This window comes from Lissotriton vulgaris, chromosome 9 (genome assembly GCF_964263255.1).
Source record: "Lissotriton vulgaris chromosome 9, aLisVul1.2, whole genome shotgun sequence".
Lineage (NCBI taxonomy): Eukaryota > Metazoa > Chordata > Amphibia > Caudata > Salamandridae > Lissotriton > Lissotriton vulgaris.
The window spans coordinates 67,470,623-67,493,206 of record NC_141697.1 but is presented as its reverse complement, the minus strand read 5'-3'; the positions used below and the strand labels follow the sequence as shown (position 1 = coordinate 67,493,206).

Sequence of the window (22,584 nt, the reverse complement as noted above, 5' to 3'; positions counted from 1 at the left end):
GTTTTTGTGCAGGCCACATCCTTTGGACTAATTTGTCAGTGTCTTCCATGTGGCCTGGATGCGCAATAGGCTGAAGTCTGATAATGTATTATTGGGTGTTGCGTTGCACAAGATTCCATGTCTGTTGGGTTTAAAGGAGGGTTGATAATGTCACCCCTTGTCGGTTTGTTTTCAGGCACCACATCCGTCAGATAGGTCTTTTGCAAACAACATACATGTAGTGGGCTCTTCGTCCGTGCCTTTCAATCACTGGCTTTCTTCAAATTGCGTCTTTCAGCCTCTGCCTTAAGACCAAGGTCACTGGAGGTGTGTGATGCCTCTGCGTGTCACTGGAGGTGTGTGATGCCTCTACCTTAAGACCAAGGTCACTGGAGGTGTGTGATGCCTCTGCGTGTCACTGGAGGTGTGTGATGCCTCTGCGTGTCACTGGAGGTGTGTGATGCCTCTGCCTTAAGACCAAGGTCACTGGAGGTGTGTGATGCCTCTGCGTGTCACTGGAGGTGTGTGATGCCTCTGCCTTAAGACCAAGGTCACTGGAGGTGTGTGATGCCTCTGCGTGTCACTGGAGGTGTGTGATGCCTCTGCCTTGAGACCAGGGTCACTGGCGGTGTGTGCTGCCTCTGCCTTGAGACCAGGGTCACTGGAGGTGTGTGATGCCTCTGCCTTAAGACCAAGGTCACTGGAGGTGTGTGATGCCTCTGCGTGTCACTGGAGGTGTGTGATGCCTCTGCCTTAAGACCAAGGTCACTGGAGGTGTGTGATGCCTCTGCGTGTCACTGGAGGTGTGTGATGCCTCTGCGTGTCACTGGAGGTGTGTGATGCCTCTGCGTGTCACTGGAGGTGTGTGATGCCTCTGCGTGTCACTGGAGGTGTGTGATGCCTCTGCGTGTCACTGGAGGTGTGTGATGCCTCTGTGTGTCACTGGAAGTGTGTGATGCCTCTGCGTGTCACTGGAGGTGTGTGATGCCTCTGCCTTGAGACCAGGGTCACTGGAGGTGTGTGCTGCCTCTGCCTTGAGACCAGGGTCACTGGAGGTGTGTGATGCCTCTGCGTGTCACTGGAGGTGTGTGATGCCTCTGCCTTAAGACCAAGGTCACTGGAGGTGTGTGATGCCTCTGCGTGTCACTGGAGGTGTGTGTGATGCCTCTGCCTTGAGACCAGGGTCACTGAAGGTGTGTGCTGCCTCTGCCTTGAGACCAGGGTCACTGGAGGTGTGTGATGCCTCTGCGTGTCACTGGAGGTGTGTGATGCCTCTGCCTTAAGACCAAGGTCACTGGAGGTGTGTGATGCCTCTGCGTGTCACTGGAGGTGTGTGATGCCTCTGCGTGTCACTGGAGGTGTGTGATGCCTCTGCGTGTCACTGGAGGTGTGTGATGCCTCTGCGTGTCACTGGAGGTGTGTGATGCCTCTGCGTGTCACTGGAGGTGTGTGCTGCCTCTGCGTGTCACTGGAGGTGTGTGCTGCCTCTGCGTGTCACTGGAGGTGTGTGATGCCTCTGCGTGTCACTGGAGGTGTGTGCTGCCTCTGCGTGTCACTGGAGGTGTGTGATGCCTCTGCGTGTCACTGGAGGTGTGTGATGCCTTTGTGTATTCCGCATGGTCTGGATCTGCCGAATTTGCCACATAATCCATCAGCCGCTGCATTATCTGCAGACTTTACCACAAAGCAAAAATGTGTTTCTAGCTCAAACTGATCAAAGTTTGCTAAAACTTTGCAACATGTGTTCCCATGCAGCGAAGGCCCTTTTGCAAGGTTTGACTGGTCAACTCTTATTTGCATATTGCTGTATTTAGTTGTTAAATTGATACTTATGTCTTGTTTTCCTCACGACTCACCTTTTACCAGGTGCACTGGGTGGAACCAGTACAGTGCGCAGATAATGGCTGCTCTCGGGACAACCGTGATCCCGCGTCTCACCAGGGGCAGCACATTCAGTGAAATACGGTGCAGCTGTTTCCTAGCCACTGTGTTTCACAGTGCAGGCAGCACCACCTGCTCTTTAAAGAGGAGGGGGGTGGATCCCCTGTCCGGCAGGTGCAATGGGGCACGGCACCTGTCTGCAGGGAAAAGTTGGGGGGAGGTAAATGGGAGACCCTTTGCCCATCCAGTAAGCTTGCTTATGGGATTGTACTGACAGTGTACCAATTTTTTTGTGTGCTCTGTCAGCGCTCCTCCTGAGGGCCTGTTTACCTTTGCGCCAGCACCATATTCTCGGCGTCAAAGTGACTTTCCCCATTTACATGGCATCACGCCCCATGAAAATGAGGGGAAGCCCTCTCCAGATAGCGTTAGCACTACATGTATGCCAGCACTCGATGTTGCAGAGGGGTCTGCGCAAGTGTCTGCAACCCCTTCTGTAACACCTTAGTACCTCTGGGCGAACAACATGGGTGCTTATGCCTGTTGCATTATTTATAATGTATTGGGTGGAGAAGCACTCCTGTTACTGCAATCTTATTAATTATAAATTTAATTTTTCATTCAAAAATAGCATTTTTTAACTGTGCGTGCTGTAGTGGTAGCATGTTTTCTTAACCGTGCCTAAACTTAGAGCTACCTACCTCAAGCCCACAGGGCACGACCACTACGCACTGTAGCTGTGGGTGATACCCTCTGACTGTTTCAAATCTTTTTAACTAAACAATTTTTGCTTTTACTTAGTTTCTTCAAACATTACACAACTTAATTTCGACACAAAGGATCATTTTTCATGAATTTTCAATTGACTTTACAATTGATATTTGATTCAACAGAAAAGCATGTTTAAACCAAACAATAATACTCCAACGAACAGATTGAAATCAAAAACATTCAATCATTTTAGATGTCTTCTTCAGTTGTCCGTTGCAGGCTCAATGCACACATGAAGCACTGTGTAACAAGACCTCTGTATGCCTGCCTGTGTGCTGTTGCCAGCAGCTTTTAAGAATAAACTGCACCGATGTTCTGGCCACGCGTGCTCCTTGACACATCTTCTGTGCACACCATAGGATGACTCCTGGTTTGCGCATGCCTTAAGACTGGCCCAGTATCCCCGCACGTCTGTGGACTGGTTTTGCATCTGCCCAGCCTGTAGGATGGCCCTGCACTTGCACACACCGGTGTCAAAGAACTGTTGCTAGTCGTCTGCCTAAGAATAAGTGCACGCGTGTGCACTGGACCCACGCCTGTTCCCTGACCCGTCCTCCGTATACACTGTAGGCTGGCCCAGAGTCTGCACACACTTGTGTCGGTGTTGTTGGCAGTAGTCCGCAGCCCAGTGCTTATTTTGAGCCGGTGGTTTCCGGTGCATGGCACTGGCACTTAATTGTCAGCAGCGGTGCTTGTGACTGTCTGCCACAAGGTGGCACTGTCTGTCGAACTCATTTTAGAAATGACCACAACAACAGTTAATTATTACGTTTATATTAATTAAAAAATGACTATTACCTGCCACCAAAGCCACTCTTATAGCTTTGGGGGACTGGAATAGTCCTAATTGTCACACTTGTAGGAGTGTGATGGTTAGTAGTTGTGTTGGTACTGTCACTGGCAGCATGACAGGGGCAGTAGGTGGTGCAAGCTGCAGTGGCCGCCTGGTAGGGGCCCTGGCACTTATTATTTGTTTATAAATTAAGCACTGCCTGACATCACCAATGGTCTCTATGTGGCAGCTTACTTGAGCACTTCAAATAGGGTTCCTTTGATTGGAAAGTGTAAACATCCGAATTAACACATAGGAATGGATATGTTGTTTCTTTCCTATGGGGTCCCAGGCAAAGAAGGACTCTAACCTGCACGTTACAGGTTAAGAAGTTGGTTGATTATTTTCTTTTTCTTTTTTTTCTTTTCAACTTAAGCACCGAGTCCGCCTGTGATCAAGCCCCGCTCACCTGGCAGTGGTCCACGCGGGCGGAAGGGTTTGCCGCGCCGTTTGTCATTGAGTCAAGAGCTCCATTGTTTCGCCCTCAAAGATGAGGCACCACAATTCATGAACTATCCTCCCTTCTCTGTGACTACTCAAGGGGGGGGACGGACAGCAGCGTTATTTAGGTCCTGGCGTTTTTCCTTTTGGAGATTGACAGGAAAGCTTCCATATTATACAGTCTTCGAGTAACAGATCCCATTCCTCGGTGGTCTCTTGGAATGCAGTGTGGGGTCTATAAAAATTGTGGTCTTTCTGATAAAGAAGTTTCACGCCTAAACGCGCGTTAACATTGTAATCAGCCGAGTAAAATAGAATTGGACCAGTAGAATTATAATATGTTTAATTGGAAAATGAGCTTGTAATGACCAATCCGGCACGATCTTTGAGATCGGAGTCCCTGTTTCTGGCGGTAGTCCCCCGAATAAAAAAAGCCCGCACTGGAGGACGATCATTTAGGCTGCTGGCTCCTCAGATGTGGAACTCCCTTCCTCTGACCCTGCGTTCCACGTCTAATTTACTTGCGTTCAGGAAGGGTTTAAAGACTTGGCTCTTTACCTGTTAGAGACTTCCCACCCTATTTAGTATTGTGCCCGCTCGTTTTTATTTCGCTGTTATGTTTGTTTGTTTCCTTCTTAGGGCATTTAGTACAAAGCGCCGGGACACTCCCCGGAGTAGCCGCGTGCTATAGAAGACCTATTTAACATAACATAACATAACCAATGTGCAGTATGTTTATTATATGAATATACAGAGTTACTGAGCAAATACACAAACCTATATTTTTTATGGGCATGAAATACTTTTTACGTATGAGTAATTCGGGGAAGGATGAGTGCGTATATGTTGTGTGATTGAAGTAGGAGTAGTATGGCTTTTTTCTTTGAGATCTGTGTCTGAAATTTTCTAGGTCGGAATATCTGATTATGATGCATAAATATACTCTGTACACACACGATAGTAAATATTTGTGAATATTCATGTATATAAAACATAAAGAATATAAATGAAGATAGTCACTCAGCCGTACATATATATTTTTTAGATGTACCAATAGAATTTAAATTGAAAGGTTGACCAGGTTTGTTTCAACCTGCAAACACCTCAGTTCTGTAAGTAGGCTTCCTAAGAATAATGATTGTACAGGTGTGTCCTGGCCCCACGCATGTTCCCTGACTCAGGGTCTGCACACGCCTGTAGGCTTCCTCTGCGTCTGCATGCACACACATGTAGGATTCATCGGCATCTGCATGCACACGCATGTAGGCTTCCTCAGCGTCTGCATGCACACTCCTGTAGGCCTCTTCGGCGTTTGCATGCATGTACGCACCTGTAGGCTTCCTCAACCTCTGCATGCACGCGCCTGAAGGCTTCCTTCGCCTCGGCATGCACGCGCCTGTAGGCTTCATCCGCGCCTGTAGGCTTCCTCCGCGGTTGCACACGCCTGTAACCGTCCTCCGCGTCTGTACATGTCTGTAGACTGGCTGCGTGCCTGCACACACCTGTCGGAGTGCTGTTCCCAGTAGTCTGCCTAAGGTCAAACAGTGCTTACCTGGCAGTGGCTTCCAAGGCAACTGACTGCTTATGGGCTGTATGGTGTGAGGGCGATAAAAGACTCTTATCACATTTTGGAATTTACGATCATACCAGCCCTGCCTGCCTTTCCACCCGTCCTCGTCTCTGGGAAGAGCAGGGAGTGTCTGATTGAAGGCTGTTTATGTATGTAGTGGGTATTTCTGAAGCGCGAACCAAGCCAAAAGTCAGCATGGCACTGCACGTGGTCAAAGAGAACTTTAAAGTCAACGAGCTGCAGGAGAGGGTGGTCGATGCATTGTGATGTGAAGTTCTTCAAAGAGGCGGATGTCGAGTCCTTCCGAGAGGCGAATCTTCAACTCATCTCTAAATTGGAGCAGCGTTGGGGCACTTCTGATGGATACGAGGATGTTCTAGTTTGTCTCAGTTGAGTTCTGGCTGTCGCTGGCATGTATACTGGAAAGGTAATGTTGAATATGGTGTCCTCATTGACACGGTCATTTGGTACCACCTTAACTTGAAGAGGTCCCGTTGCACCCTCGCCATGGTCGTAATGTTGTGCTTTTCATTCATGGATTGTGTGCTTTTCTGTGTTTATTTTCGGATGGTGGGGACTGAGGTGTAGTGATTATGCAACATCTGTTTTCTTTGAGAAAACCTCTTTACTGGGTGTCTGATAAGGTTGATACTTTTTTCTCCTGCCTGTATAGTGTGTTTGTCTGCTATACCTAGGTTTCGCTGACCAATCAGTCATGTCCAGGGCGTCTGGACCCAGGTATGGCTTGCAGGATTACAGGAAACTATATGAACAAATCTGGGGACAAAGAGAACCCCCGGGTTTTGGGGAGGGCAATTTTAAATAGGCTGTGCGATTCGGGAGAAGAAAACAATATTTTGAGTGAAGCCAGGTATGGCTCTAGGGCGCGGAGGTTGACCTCAGACCCATGCCTCTCACGCGTGGAATGCTCTTCCATTCTTTTTGCGTAACACTCAAGACCCGCTCGTATTTAAGAGACTATTAAAAACTCACCTGTTCCCGTAATTGCTGGCTATTATGCTAGAAACTCCACTTGGCTCCGCGCTGGGACACTCTTTGTGGTAGCTATTGCGTGTTATAAAAGGATTTAACATAACATGCTTGAACCTCCATTTAACCCCTTCACTGCGGCGGCTATTCCGCCGCAGCGCTAAGGGTGAGGCAGGGCCACACGGCGGTCCTGTGCTCGTGACGGAACCGCTCCGTCACGGCCCGCGGGTGAGCTGTGCTTGTGACAGAACGGTTCCGTCACGGACCCGAGCGCTCTTCAGAACGTCAGCGTGGAAGCTGAATTCGCGCAGGCGCGACGTGCGGGCCGTGACTGAACTGTTCCGTCACCAGCACAACCCACCCGAGGCTTGTGACGGAACGGTTCCGTCACAAGCATGGGAGGGGTTAAATATTAATAAATACATGGTGGCTCGGTCTGAATCTTTACATCTCACATTCATGGACTTGCGTCCGCTTTTGATAGGGTGTACCGAGGTAAACTCTGGGCCGTGCCTGATAAGATGGGGGTTGATCTCAGTATTGTGGCCTTGTTGCGACCTCAGCCTTGGTGTATTTTTCTCAAAGTGCAGCATGCACCCGGTCGTTTCTGGCGAGCTGTGTGGTTCGTCAGGGGTTCATACTTGCCCCTTTTTTGTTCACTTTGTATTTGAATGGGCTAGAGTCTGCATTTTTAGGTCTCGCCTGTCGATGCGCATGCGCATCGAGCAAGCGAGACTATGGGGGCTCATCGACTCTTTATCCAACTTGCAAGGAATCGTGGCGATTCCTTGCAGTGCCCGTGACTTTTAAGGTCAAAGCGCGTGCACATGGCCCCAGCCGCCTGCCTTGCCTACTCTCCCGCCCCCTCACTTCTTGATTGCACGGCCGCTAGGCCGTGCCTCCCCTACTCCTCCTCCTACTCTCCTCCCCTCCCGTCTGTTCCCGCACTCCTCCCACACCCCCCTACTCCTCCTCCTACTCTCCTCCCCTCCCGTCTGTTCCCGCACTCCTCCCACACCCCCGCTCCGCCCCCTCACTCTCTCTGCCCGCCCGCTCTCCACTCCACGGCTTTCTTTTGGGCCTCCATAGCTACTGCCTCTCCCAGCCCCCAGCCTGCCCCGGTGGCTGCTCCTGTTCCTGGCCACTCGCTGCCCCGGCGGCCGCCCAGCTGAGCTCGCACTTCAGACAGTACAGTCCCAGGGACCAGCAACAAGGCAGCCGTCACTGAAGCAGGAAAGAAGGGACTGTTCCCGAGAGACGTTGACGGCGCCATCTTTGAGTGGTGCTGGTACACATAATCATGGGTAGGAATCTCACTGAAATATCAGAAATGGGCCAAAACCTCATCATGTTTTAAACTCCTGATACAAGACCAAAATATTAGAACTATTTTGTACTGCGGTTTTGATGAGTATTCAAAATAAAAAAAGCTAACTTATCAATGTTGTACCCTTTCCGAATTTGCCGCAAGCATTTCAACTTACTTTAAAGAAAAAAATCATATATCATTCACAAGTTATCCGTTAAAATATAACGGTTCAGGCTCTGTTCATAGGAATGTGGCTGCATATCTTTGACCGCTTACTGCCAGAGCTTCAGAAACATTGAAGTCTGTGCGAACTTAATAGCCATCTTGCAACGGGTTTTCGAACGGCGTGACCTAATGGACTGCCGATTGCGGACCTCTGTGTAGCGAGGCTGAGTTTTTGGGTCACTTTTTGGAGTTCCACGTAGCAGAACTCTGCGAACTCATCCAAGGCCTAGTGGCTACATCCTTTGAGTTTAAACCATCTCCTCCCCCCTCCCCTTATCTGGCCTTCCCTCCGTCTGTTCCCTCTCCCCGCTCCGCCCCCTCCCCTGCCCGCCGTGTCGCATTTTTTTTTAAATTTGTAAAGCTCTCTGGCGCCCTGTTCGAGCAATGGAAAATTTCCTACACTGCCGTACTGCATGAAATTCCATTTTGCGGACGTAGGTGTTATTTACGCCGGCAGATAGCCGCGCCACATACGCTCATGGCACCAGCATCTTTTATTTACAAAATATAGTAGAAAACTGGTGTTTGAAATCTTAGTGTAATGCTCTGTCAAAATTAGGTATCTATTTGTTTCTGAATAGCACTCAACCCTGCGGCTTAAACTATTTCCTCGCGCTCCCAATTGAGTGAGTTGAGAGAACTGCGGCGCAGGCGACTGAAGTCAAATTAGCCCAGGATCACACAATTGGTTCAAGGCGGGAAGTTGGGATTAAAACGCGCTTTTCCCGGTTCAGCAGCCAACAATTTACCCACTAGACCATGTTTCATGTATGAGACAAATAGAATATGCTCCCGGTGGGCGCTGCACTGGCACGGGCTCAGCTCTTCATGATACAGGGTGCCCTGGAGATCTGAATGTTGATTGGCTGCCAGCGAGCTTCGCCTGGGGCTTGCTCGCGTTTATCTTCCTAATGCGCAGCCTAGCATTGGATACCCATGTACCATCCCTACTGGTAGCACGCTTGCACAGGGTATTTTTTTATTTTTTTATTTGAGTATTATTTGTTCCACCTTAGATCTTAATTCTTTAATGGTCCATACCTTTTGCAATCAAATTAATCCTTTACTCACCCTCACCACCCTCAACCCCTCACCCTCACCCACCCTCACTCACCCTCACCCTCACTCACACTCACCCTCACTCACCCTCACCCTCACTCACCCTCAACCCCTCACCCTCACTCACCCTCAACCCCTCACTCACCCTCACTCTCACTCATCCTATTTCACCCTCAACCCCTCACCCTCACTCACCCTCAACCCCTCACCCTAACTCACCCTCACCCTCACTCAACCTCAACACCTCACTCACCCTCACCCTCACTCACCCTCAACCCCTCAACCCCTCACCCCCTCACCCTCACTCACCCTCACCCTCACTCACCCTCACCCTCACTCAACCTCAACCCCTCACTCACCCTCACCCTCACTCACCCTAAACCCCTCACCCTCAACCCCTCTCTCACTCTCACTCATCCTCACTCACCCTCAACACCACACCCTCACTCACCCTCAACGCCTCACCCTAACTCACCCTCACTCACCCTCAACCCCTCACTCACCCTCACCCTCACTCACCCTCAACACCTCACAATGACTCACACTCACCCTCACACACCCTCACCCTCACACACCGTCACACACCCTCTGCGTAACAACACCTCTCACACCCTCTCACCCTCACACACACTCACACTCACGCAACGTCACACACCCGAAGCCTCACACCCCCTCACTCACACTCACACTCACACCCCCTAACCCGCACACCGCCTAACACTCACACCCCCTAACGGTCACACCCCCTAACGCTCACACCCCCTAACGCTCACACCCCCTAACGCTCACACCCCCTAACGCTCACACCCCCTAACGCTCACACCCTAACCCTCACCCCCTCACTCTCACCCCACACCCTCACCCCCTCACCCCCTCACCCCCCCACCCTCAGCCCCTCACCCTCCACCCTCACTCACCCTCAACCCCTCACCCTCACCCTCAACCCTTCACCCTCAACCTCTCACTCACCCTCACTCACCCTCACTCACCCTCACTCACCCTCAACACCTCAGCCTCACCCTCACTCACCCTCACCCTCACTCACCCTCAACCCCTCACCCTCACTCACCCTCACCCTCACTCACCCTCAACTCCTCACTCTCACTCACCCTCACCCACCCTCACCCACACTCACCCACACTCACCCACACTCACCCTCAACCCCTCACCCTCACTCACCCTCAACCCCTCACCCTCACCCTCAAACCTTCACCCTCAACCCCTCACTCACCCTCACCCTCACTCTCACTCACCCTCACTCAGCCTCAACTACTCCCTCACCCTCACTCACCCTCACTCACCCTCACCCTCACTCACCCTCACCCTCACTCACCCTCAACACCTCACTCACCCTCACCCTCACTCACCCTCAACACCTCACCCTCACCCTCAACCACTCACCCTCACTCACCCTCACCCACCCTCACTCTCACTCACCCTCAACCCCTCACCCTCACTCACCCACCCTCACCCTCACTCACCCTCAACCCCTCACCCTCACACAGTGCAATAGGTCTCAGACCATTTCAGTTAGAGCTTTTAGAAATGTTTATGGCTTTTTTTATTTGTAATTCTTTAGCATTGGCTACAGGAAACAAAAATGCTAAACATTTACAAAAAAAACCCATAAACAATTCTAAAAACACTAACTCTAATGGTGCGAGACCTATTGCATTTCCAATGCTTGTTATCAGTTTCGACCAATTGCCCTAAGATTGGGGACAGATTTCTCCCAGTTTTACTATGTGCCGACGACGCGATCCTGTTGGCTCAGACCGCAAAGGGTTTGGCCTAGTTGCTGGCTCAGTATGTGTCTTGTATTGAGCTCCTGGACCTGTTGGTTAACTTCTCAAAGCCCTACGTAATGGTAGTGGTCCCCAAATCCACAAGTAGTAAGACCGTCAAGGTATCTAATGTTACCCTGAGCAAAGTCATGTCCTTCCCTTATTTGGGAGTTTTATTTGACATTAACAACTGCTGGAAACTCCTGGTTAAGGCTAAAAGATCGGAGTCCGTAAAACCAATGGGGTCGGTTTTCAGTTTTGCACATAGGCTCCGGTTCAGGGCACCAAGGGATCTTCTAAAAATCAGGCCAAGTGAATTGCACAACTGCCTTATGGTAGCGTGGTTTGGGGGTATGTCAAGTTGGGTCCGATTCAAATTACAGAGAATACTTTTTTGTACAAGCCTGTCGAGGTCCCCCAATCTATCCCAGCGTTTTCAGTCCATGCAGAGCTTGGGGGTGATTGTCTCAGTCCTAATATCTTTAAGCCCCCTCCTGTGCTGGATAAGATCTGGAGCAGGGCGGAGCTGAGCTAAGCCGGATGATTCTCAAGGACTGTCTGGATCGGGTATCAAGTATACCTTGGATTGCTCCTGTTGAGGCAGCTTTTTTTTTTTTATATATCTAGGTAGGCCTGATATTTTTACGAGCCCTATCTCTATCTCCGCCCATGAGTTGGAGAGTGTTAAAAGTTTGTTTTTGGCATGCTCCAGTTTGTAGAAGAAAGTTTAGAACTCCAGAAGCTTTCAGTTGGGGGCCACATGCTTTCATAAACTGTGCAGGGGATAGAGCTGTACCTAGGCTTGGTTAACTCACAGCGACAGGTTTTTACAGGCTGGGTTCAATCAATGTCATCATTTCTTGGCGACCCCATGTGGGTGGGCTCGGTCTGAGGCAAGGGCACCCTGCAGCTCTACATTGTGTCTTTCCAGGATATGCTCCATTTTATAATGTTTTGCTCTTCAGCCGGCTGAGTTAGCGTTTTTTAACCCCTTCCGTGAGCAGCACCTCGCGGGTGCTGCGCAGGACCGTTGGCCAGCCCTGCCCGCGCAGTAGCGTGCCCGCACCGTGGCGGAATGTCCGCCGCGGTAATCGGGTAAATCCCTTTGCTGAAATCACTGCACTTCATACAAGTTGGGCCTGCCCTGTGGTACCTTCAGATGCTTCCCACTCAGCATCTGATTTTTACTGTTTTATCCTTTCTACAGGCTGCCTGGGTGTCCAGGAAAACGAGACCTGATTAACTGTTTTAAGGCCTCCTGTTTTTATCCGTTATCTTATTGTTTGTTTATATTATTCATGAAATGGATAGCATTGCGTTTGACCTGTATTCCTGGATGGTGTTTTTATTTACTGAATAAAGATTCATATTTAATATGAATAAATCCCATTGAAATTATTGTCTGGTAAATGTACCATAAGGGAACAGCCTCAACGCCTGTCTGACTTTGGGCACCTATGGTCTAGATTTTTGTGGGTGCGCGAGGGGACACGGCGGCACGGGCGGGGCGGGGGGGGGGACGATGGGGTGCGACATTCCACCGCCTTCCTAGTTCTGTGAGCATGGCTCTGGTGAGCATTCCCGGGCCCAGGTGAGCTCTGCAGGGGCCCCTGGAAAGCTATGCCGGGGCCCCAGGGAGCTTTCTAGGTTTTTGTGAGTACTCTGGAGGCTATCTTGAGCTCTGCAATGGACCCAGTGAGCTCTGCGGGGCTCTAGTGAGCTTTCCAGGGCTCCGGCGAGTTATCAATGACCTGTCTTGAGCTCTGCAGGGGCCCCGGAGAGCCCTGCAGGGGCCCCGGAGAGCTCTACAGGGGCCCCTGTGAGCTCCAGAGCTCAGCTGTACATTTTAATGTTTCAGGCGGGTGCACCTTGCCGACAGCTGGAGCCGCTGCGGTTCATTTACATTCCAGTGAACTCACCGCATGTTCCTCTCCCAGGCCGCCGCGAAGGGGGCCAGGAGCCGCAGTAGAGGGGGGGGGGGGCTCTATAAACCCCCACCCCTTGTGGAGAGAACGAAGGGGAGCAGCAGACTGAGGGAAAACCCTCAATCACTCCCCACCCCCTGTAGAGGGAAGAGAGGGGCCAGGAGCAACAGAGAGAGGGAAGACCCTCCCCCCTGCCCCCCTACACACACACCCACCCAGTCCTTGCGGATGGTAAGGCAGCAGCAAAGAGAGGGGAGACCCCCTGATATCCGAAGTCCCCGTCTCGGGTTTCACAATAGGCCTCGGCCATGTGTCAAACTGTGCGCCCCGGGCAGAGTGGCGACGGCGGGGCCTCTGGCCACCTGTCTGGCTCCTGTGCGCTCGGGCCCATCGGTGCGAGTCACGGGCCCGAGAAACAGAAGTTTATTTTCCCTGATCCAGAAAAAGAGAAATACGCAAAATGTCCCTCTTCGGACTCCGAAAATCTTGAACCGCAGCCAGGTAATCTCTGACTTCATTAAGAAGGAGGAACCCTGGCGAGGGGAGATTCAGTGGATTTGCCCAGAATCACAGGATGTTGAACCGATGCCGGGACTCGAACCTGCTTCCCCAGTGCCATAGTGGATTACTCTGGCCCTTACGCCATACCCTCTCTCTGACCCCAGGCGCAAGGGAGGGGGTGCCAAGGTTCTCAGGGGTGTTTCTCACTAAAGGTGCATGGGAGGGGCTTGACCATCTCAACGCGATTTCCTTCGGTTTAACCGAATTGTATTTAAGGACACTGAAATTGCGGCAGGATTGGACCAAATTATGCGGCAGGGCAGACTAAATTATGTGACAAGAAAATGGAAATTATGCAACATAAGGCAGCGCACTTTATTATAGTATTCCTTCAGTGTTTTGTCATGTTGACGCTGGGAAAACGTTTCAGCTCTTTAGTACTAGCTCAACACCCACATACAGTAGTAAGCAACTGAGAGGTGACCGGTCACCCTCTGCGGAGGGCCCTCCATTGCGCCGCAACACGTGTGATCCTTTTGTCCTAGAAACATTTGCTTTACTTAAAATCTGCATATTGCGCAGAAGTTGAAGGGTTGATTATGTGACAATGCGGCAAATCTACACTTATGTGGAAAACGCTGTGGCTGGGGGCTCTCCTAATTCCCTTGGCCCTCTACTTTCAAAAGAGAAAGATTTATGGCTCGGCCCTTCTCAGGCAATGCTCACTTCCTCCGACCCACCGCCTCTACCCAGACCTTCAAAACAGACCTTAAATCTCTTCTCTTCCAAAGACACTTCCAGGAATAATTCAAGCCTTTTTGGTGACCCTCAAGGCCGCTTGGCATTCACTTGAGCTCCACGTTGTAAATATGTATTATGTTTCTGCATTAGCTTAATTGTGCCACCTCGTATTTTCTTTTTACTTTTTCAATTATCATGATTGTATTTGTGACTTGTAAGTGTGTTAATCTCTTTATGTAACGTACTTGGTTGTATTGTAAAGCGCTGACATGCTATATAAAACTGCATAACATAAATATACTTTCTGGTGTGTGGAGATGCCTGCGGTTAGGTGGGAAGTGCATATCCGTGCAGGCTTCACCCCCTCTAGGCCGGCCTGTGCGCCTAGTTGGTCCCTAGCTCTGCCCTTGGCCTCACGATGTGATGCGGAAGGTGGAAAGGGGGGGAAGCTCATGCGGGGCTGTTGTTGTTCGTTACTGCCCGCTACTTGCTGCAGTGTTTCCAGCCGTCTGGGTGAAGATCCTTCTCGGGGTAGCTCTGCTGCCTTCTAGTCCGCAGGGGCCTGCGGGCCTCTGTACCAGCCCAGCCTCCTTCCCGGCAGTCGTGGCCTACCTACTGCAAAGAACGAGATAGCAGGAGTATAGGTGGCAGTCGGGGCGAGAGGTTGAACCAAGGGGCTGCACCTACACAGGGGAGAAGGCATAGGGTGTGAAGGGAAGAGTTGTGCGGGGGTCGAGGCCGCAACAGCTGGAGAACGGGCAGAGGCGAGAGCTGCCGACCGGGCTGGGGTCAGAGGGTGGGGAGCGAGTGGGTTAGAATGTGTGAAGTGGGGAGGAGGGACTGACTGGAGAAGAGGGAAATGGGCAGCTCCTGGAGGACACCTCCCGGGTGAGGGACCAGCAGTGCTTTAAATGGGCCGGTGCTGTCCGGGACCTTTACTTCTATTTATCCATTCCAAGCACCGGGAAGCAGCACCTACAGAGAAGAGGTGGCTGCGGGGAGTTCCTAGCCTACGTCAGTTGCACCGGGTCCCCAGGGCATTGATTTATTTGTTTGCTTTTGTACAGTGCTGCGTCACCTTCCAGCCCTTTCTCAGCGCTAGGCCACCATGCCTGCGCCGAGTATTTTATTTATTTATTTATTTCATTTCTAAAGCGCTACAGCTACCCAACAAAGGGTTTCCCGGCGCTGATGATTCCGTGCATTGAGAAAATCAGGATTTTTAGATGTTAAACAGCCAGGTTTTTAGGGCTTTCCTGAATTTCAGGTGATTCGTTTCCTGCCTAAGAATCAATGGAAGAGTATTCCAGAGGGAAGGTCCCAGGTATGAAAAAGATTTGCCGCCCATTCTCGCCAGCCTGATTTTAGGGATCACAAATTGGTTGGCTGTAGCTGAACGAAGGGTGCGGGATGGACGGTAGGGCTGAATAAGGTTTTGAAGATATTTGGGTGCCTTGTTGGTTGAGATCTTATGCATAAGACATAAGGATTTAAATTTTACCCGATTCTCGATTTTCAGCCAGTGCAATTCGCGGATGTACTTGGTGGTAGGTGTGAAGATGGGAAGTTTGCACAGCAGTCTTGCGGCGGCATTTTGCACTGTCTGTAGTCGTCGGGTTATGGCCTTGTTGGCCCCTAGATAAAGCACGTTGGCGTAATCAAGCCTGGAGGTTATCAAAGCATTGATGACCGATTTTTGGGTGTTATTGGGCAACATCCAACAGATTTTCTTCAGCCACTTTAGAATCGCAAAGCAAGTGGATGATGTCTTAGTAGCTTGCTGATTGAGACTTAATGATTCATCAATGATGACTCCGAGATTACGTGCTGATTTGACTGGGACCGGGGGTGTGCCCATCACATCAGGCCAGTGCTGGGGTCCCCAGAGTTCTTTGTTTTTGCCCAAAACAAGTAACTCTGTTTTCTCGCCATTAAGTTTGAGAACATTTTTTCTCATCCAGTCTGCGATGTTAGTGAGGCCGGTTTTTAATGACGAGATGTTATTTGGGTCCGAAGATGATAAAGAGAAAATAAGCTGGGAATCATCAGCATACGAGAACATGAGTAGGCCAGACTCTTCTATCATTTTGGCCAATGGACTCATGTAAACATTGAAAAGCAGTGGGCTCAATATAGAGCCCTGCGGCACTCCATGTTTAAGGGTCATAATGTCAGAGCATGCTGATTGGGAGAAAACTTGAAAGGTGCGTTGTTCTAGCAGAGATTTAATCCAGTTGCAGGCGGCGCCCCTGATACCGGTGGCGTGGAGGGTTTGCTCAAGTACAGCATGTGACACAGTATCGAATGCTGCACTGAGATCCAGTAACAGCAAGGCAACCGTTTCTCCGCGGTCCAACAGTAGGCGGATATTCTCCGTTACGCCCAACAGAGTCGTTTCCGTGGAGAATCCTGTACGGAATCCTGACTGATGGAGGGGTAGTAAATCATGGATGGTAATGAAATCAGTGAGGACTCTGTGAACATGTTTTTCCAATATCTTTGCAAAGGTAGGTAGCAAAGAAATAGGCCTAAAGTTGGATGGCAAGTTGGAGTCAGTTCCAGCTTTTTTGAGTAGGGGATGGACCATTGCATGTTTCCATTCCTTTGGTACGATTTCTTCCTGTAGCGATTTATTAAGAAGGTTGGTAATTGTCCCTAGGGTTTTATCATTTAATTTTTTCAGGATAGAACACGGTAGTGGATCGTTTGGTGAGCCAGATTTGATGGAATTCAAAAGTTTTCGAACCAAGTCTAAGTCAAGCAACGGCCATTTATCTAAAATGGCTGGAGGTGTTACATCAAGTGGGGATATGTAGGAGGACATCTCTGTTTTCATGGGAGTGATGGGGACTGAAGTGTTGATTTCAGGGCCAATATTAATAGAAGGTGGGATTACTCTGGACTCGGCAATTTCCGTTGTGGTTTGTTCTATACCCTGATAGATTTTGTCGACTTTTTCTACAAAAAAAGTTGCAAGGGCATCACATTGTAATTTGTTTAAATCAGGGGGAGATTGTAATGTAAGGGAACCAGCTAGTTCTCTTACAGTTTTAAAAAGTGTTTTGGACTGACATAGGGCTTCAGTGATTTTCATGCAGGCATGTTCAGCTTTGGTTTTGGCACAAAGCCTCTGATAATTTGAGAGTTTATGTTTATAGGCCAATTTGGACTCAGGGCAGTAGGATTTCCTCCAATGACGTTCTGCAGTTTTGCATATACTTTTTTCTTGTTTCAAGGTCTCAGTGAACCATGGAGCAGGGGGGCGGTGGGAATTTTGTTTTAATATAGTTTTAGGCAGAGTGGAATCGATGGCTTCTAGGAGCCAGGTTTGGACTGATGTAGAAAACTCTTGTACTGTTGATTTTGTACAAGGGAGATGGCCCTCGAGAAAGGAGTTAAGTCTTTCTAGATCGAGTTTTTTCCATTTCCTGATTAATTGTATAGGAGTTGGTGTTCTCATCCCATTGGAATTTTTTACAAGAAGGGAAAATGTAATCAGGAAGTGGTCAGACCAAGGCACAGGAATGGCCGTGGGTTTCGATAAGTCGTCTAGGTTGGAGAGGATAGGATCCAACAAATGACCGGCTCTATGTGTAGGGCCAGAGTTCTTTAAGGTCAGGTTGAGGGATGCAAGATCCGTTTTGAAATCATTCACTATTGGGCAATCCTCTTTCTCCAAGTGTAGATTCATGTCTCCTAGAATAGTGAAGTTAGCCATTTTCATAATTAGGGGTCCAAGAAGTTCTACAAGATGAGATATCCATTTCGAGGCAGATCCCGGTGGCCTATAAATGAGTGCTCCCGAGAAAGTAAAATTCGGTGTGAGTGAAAGTTTATAAATTGCGCCTTCACAGCCCTCACATGGGAGTTTATTAAATTCGCAGTTATAGCGTTTTTTAAAAATAATTGCTATTCCTCCTCCTGGTGGTTTTTCTCGATCAAGTCTAACAATTGCATAAGTTTCAGGGAGTGCCATAGCTAAATCAGGTCCAGAGCTGTCTTGAAGCCATGTTTCAGTTAGAAAAACAGCATCTGGAACCTCGTCCAAGAGTAAATTGAAGACTTCAGTTCTATGCTTGGGTAGTGAGCGACAGTTAATGCTAAGAAGTAGAAACTGTTGTGAAGGCATCTTGTAAGCGGGTAAGCCGGGTAAGCGGGAAGTGGCGCCGAGCTGCAGTGTTCTCCGATTGGTGGGAGTCCTTCCCTCGTGCAGGGGGTGTGTGTTTTTGATCCGGTCCTCTCACGGAAGGTGATTGAGGGCATCTAAAAACACCGAATAGTACCTGGCACTACAGCCGGTATTAGGCGCTACAAGGACCGGCGCCATTGCCTCTATATGCACAATGGCGCCTGCAAGGTGACTTTCATAATCTGGCTTGTGCTGGAAGCGCAGCGTCTCCTGTTTCGTTTTCATTATTGTGACAGTTTCTCCTATTGTGACCTCCACATTGGAACCGGACGCAAGCTGTGTTAGTGAGACACAGAAATCCGGGTTTGCAGACTCCCAGGGGTGCACGAATGAGCCGAGAACACATGGTACAGCACCCTTTGAGGAAGTGACGGGAAGCATTTATTGTTAAGCGCCGTAAACTGACAACTTTGCAGCACTTTGTTTTATTTATTTTATTTGCGAAGATGTATAGAACGCTGGCTAGACCCGGAGGTATCCTAGCGCTTTACATGAGGATCGGAGGGTTACATGTTCCATAATTACATAGATAAGTATAGGCATAGGAGAAAAGAAAAAAACATGAGATTATTAGCGTGTGTTTGCTTAATTACTGCACTTAATAGCACCCATTTTCATCCCGGAATAAACACCAGTAAAAGGACGGTGTTTAGAGCGCACATCACAAACTGGGCTGCGTTTTTCGGTGTATGTATATTTAGTCCACGTTGGGAGGATGAAAGGCCGCGCCTTCCCTGCAGGGATTCGAACCTTAGATTTGCTGGTTACCCACAGATGCACCGTGTGCTCACCTAGCTGAGTTATTTTTAGCGTGGAATATACATAATCTGAAGTATGTTCCATCTGCCGTTTATTGCAGTAAAAATCCCCTATTGCCGGTCCCAGCTCCGCACACTGGTCCCTTTGTTTTCGGCCGTAATGAGCGCAGGTTGGTCTGGGGTCCTTCCAAAGTTATTGCTGACTTGTTCACCGAGTCCAGAATCGGCCCTGCTTGCAGATGGGCAGCGGGCGACGTTTGAGGCCAAAATACACCACACACGGGCCTGCTGTGAATGTACAGAAAACACAGGAGAGCACGTTTCGGACTCGTAAAAAGAACATTCATCAACGAAAGCCTTTGTGTGTCTGTTTGTGTACTGTCTGCTGCGCTACCTGGAGAGGGCTGTTGTGAGGGCCTCCTTGTTGTGACCATAATAAAGGACGGGAGGTGACTCTGTCCCAGCTCCGCCCTCCCCAGAATGCTTTCGTTGGCTTCTTTGTCAAGTCTGCATCAGGGGTGTCCGTGAGCACACACCTTGCAAGGACCCCTGCTGGGTGATGTGTATGGTGTGGGTTTCCGTGCACGCAGCTTCAAAACGCAGGAGCGCCCCACACGCCGTCCAACACGGACACCTGTCCCAGCCTCTTATTAGGGGGGGGGGGGGGGGGGCAACTAGTGGGTCAGGCCTCCAGCATGGGCAGAAACAGTTGCCACCCGGAGTCATTTCGAGAGCTCACGGTGAGACTGTAGGGGGTGTCGACGGGGAGAGGGGTCCTTTGCGGCAGATAGGGCCTGGAAGCCCCGGGGAGGCCGCTTGTGCACATGGCTTTCTTTCATCAAAGCATTGGTGAGACCCACATCCGGGCATTGCGCCCAGTGCTGACGCCACATCCTCCCCCTTCTGTAGTTTGAAGGCCTCGTCGGAATATTGCGCAATTCTGGAGCTCAAATCTCGAGTTGTGGCCAGTTTTAGAGCACTTTTCTGAGTGTACTGTACTCTGATTTGGAGGCCACGTCTACGGTATTGCAGCCTGTCCTGGAGGCCACGTATGCGGTATTGCAGCCTGTCCAGGGGCCCACGTCTGCGGTATTGGCAGCCTGTCCAGGAGGCCACGTCTACGGTATTGCAGCCTGTCCAGGAGGCCACGTATGCGGTATTGCAGCCTGTCCAGGGGCCCACGTCTGCGGTATTGGCAGCCTGTCCAGGAGGCCACGTCTACGGTATTGCAGCCTGTCCTGGAGGCCACGTATGCGGTATTGCAGCCTGTCCAGGGGCCCACGTCTGCGGTATTGGCAGCCTGTCCAGGAGGCCACGTCTACGGTATTGCAGCCTGTCCAGGAGGCCACGTATGCGGTATTGCAGCCTGTCCAGGGGCCCACGTCTGCGGTATTGGCAGCCTGTCCAGGAGGCCACGTCTGCGGTATTGGCAGCCTGTCCAGGAGGCCACGTCAACGGTATTGCAGCCTGTCCAGGAGGCCACGTATGCAGTACTGCAGCCTGTCCAGGAGGCCACGTATGCAGTACTGCAGCCTGTCCAGGAGGCCACGTATGCAGTATTGCAGCCTGTCCAGGGGGCCACGTATGCAGTATTGCAGCCTGTCCAGGGGCCCACATCTGCGGTATTGCAGCCTGTCCAGGGGCCCACGTCTACGGTATTGCAGCCTGTCCAGGGGCCCACGTCTGCGGTATTGCAGCCTGTCCAGGGGCCCACGTCTGCGGTATTGCAGCCTGTCCAGGGGCCCACGTCTGCGGTATTGCAGCCTGTCCAGGGGCCCACGTCTGCGGTATTGCAGCCTGTCCAGGGGCCCACGTCTACGGTATTGCAGCCTGTCCAGGGGCCCACGTTTACGGTATTGCAGCCTGTCCAGGAGGCCACGTATGCAGTATTGCAGCCTGTCCAGGGGCCCACGTCTACGGTATTGCAGCCTGTCCAGGGGCCCACGTCTACGGTATTGCAGCCTGTCCAGGGGCCCACGTCTACGGTATTGTAGCCTGTCCAGGGGCCCACGTCTGCGGTATTGCAGCCTGTCCAGGGGCCCACGTCTATGGTATTGCAGCCTGTCCAGGAGGCCACATCTGCGGTATTGCAGCCTGTCCAGGAGGCCACGTCTGCGGTATTGCAGCCTGTCTAGGGGCCCACGTCTGCGGTATTGCAGCCTGTCCAGGAGGCCACGTCTGCGGTATTGCAGCCTGTCCAGGGGCCCACGTCTGCGGTATTGCAGCCTGTCCAGGGGCCCACGTCTGCGGTATTGCAGCCTGTCCAGGGGCCCACGTCTGCGGTATTGCAGCCTGTCCAGGGGCCCACGTCTGCGGTATTGCAGCCTGTCCAGGGGCCCACGTCTACGGTATTGCAGCCTGTCCAGGAGACCACGTCTACGGTATTGCAGCCTGTCCAGGAGACCACGTCTACGTTATTGCAGCCTGTCCAGGAGACCACGTCTACGGTATTGCAGCCTGTCCAGGAGACCACGTCTACGGTATTGCAGCCTGTCCAGGAGACCACGTCTACGGTATTGCAGCCTGTCCAGGAGACCACGTCTACGGTATTGCAGCCTGTCCAGGAGACCACGTCTACGGTATTGCATCCTGTCCAGGAGACCACGTCTATGGTATTGCAGCCTGTCCAGGAGACCACGTCTATGGTATTGCAGCCTGTCCAGGAGACCACGTCTATGGTATTGCAGCCTGTCCAGGAGACCACGTCTATGGTATTGCAGCCTGTCCAGGAGACCACGTCTATGGTATTGCAGCCTGTCCAGGAGACCACGTCTATGGTATTGCAGCCTGTCCAGGAGACCACGTCTATGGTATTGTAGCCTGTCCAGGGGCCCACGTCTACGGTATTGGTAGCCTGTCCAGGAGACCACATGTATGGTATTGCAGCCTGTCCAGGGGCCCACGTCTACGGTATTGGTAGCCTGTCCAGGGGCACACGTCTACGGTATTGGTAGCCTGTCCAGGGGCCCACGTCTACGGTATTGGTAGCCTGTCCAGGGGCCCACGTCTACGGTATTGGTAGCCTGTCCAGGGGCCCACGTCTACGGTATTGGTAGCCTGTCCATGGGCCCACGTCTACGGTATTGGTAGCCTGTCCAGGGGCCCACGTCTACGGTATTGGCAGCCTGTCCAGGGGCCCACGTCTACGGTATTGGCAGCCTGTCCAGGGGCCCACGTCTACGGTATTGGCAGCCTGTCCAGGGGCCCACGTCTACGGTATTGGCAGCCTGTCCAGGGGCCCACGTCTACGGTATTGGCAGCCTGTCCAGGGGCCCACGTCTACGGTATTGGCAGCCTGTCCAGGGGCCCATGTCTACGGTATTGGCTGCCTGTCCAGGGGCCCATGTCTACGGTATTGGCTGCCTGTCCAGGGGCCCACGCCGGAGGTATTGGCTGCCTGTCCAGGGGCCCACGCCGGAGGTATTGGCTGCCTGTCCAGGGGCCCACGCCGGAGGTATTGGCTGCCTGTCCAGGGGCCCACGCCGGAGGTATTGGCTGCCTGTCCAGGGGCCCACGCCGGAGGTATTGGCTGCCTGTCCAGGGGCCCACACCGGAGGTATTGGCTGCCTGTCCAGGGGCCCACGCCGGAGGTATTGGCTGCCTGTCCAGGGGCCCACGCCGGAGGTATT

General features: G+C 51.2%; 1 protein-coding gene across 1 annotated transcript in view; it reads left to right on the top strand.

The window, feature by feature from the left end:
* Positions 1-22,584, top strand: part of SUSD6 (sushi domain containing 6) — a 174,891-nt gene that overhangs the window by 15,291 nt on the left and 137,016 nt on the right. The gene's annotated exons all lie outside the window — the stretch shown is intronic.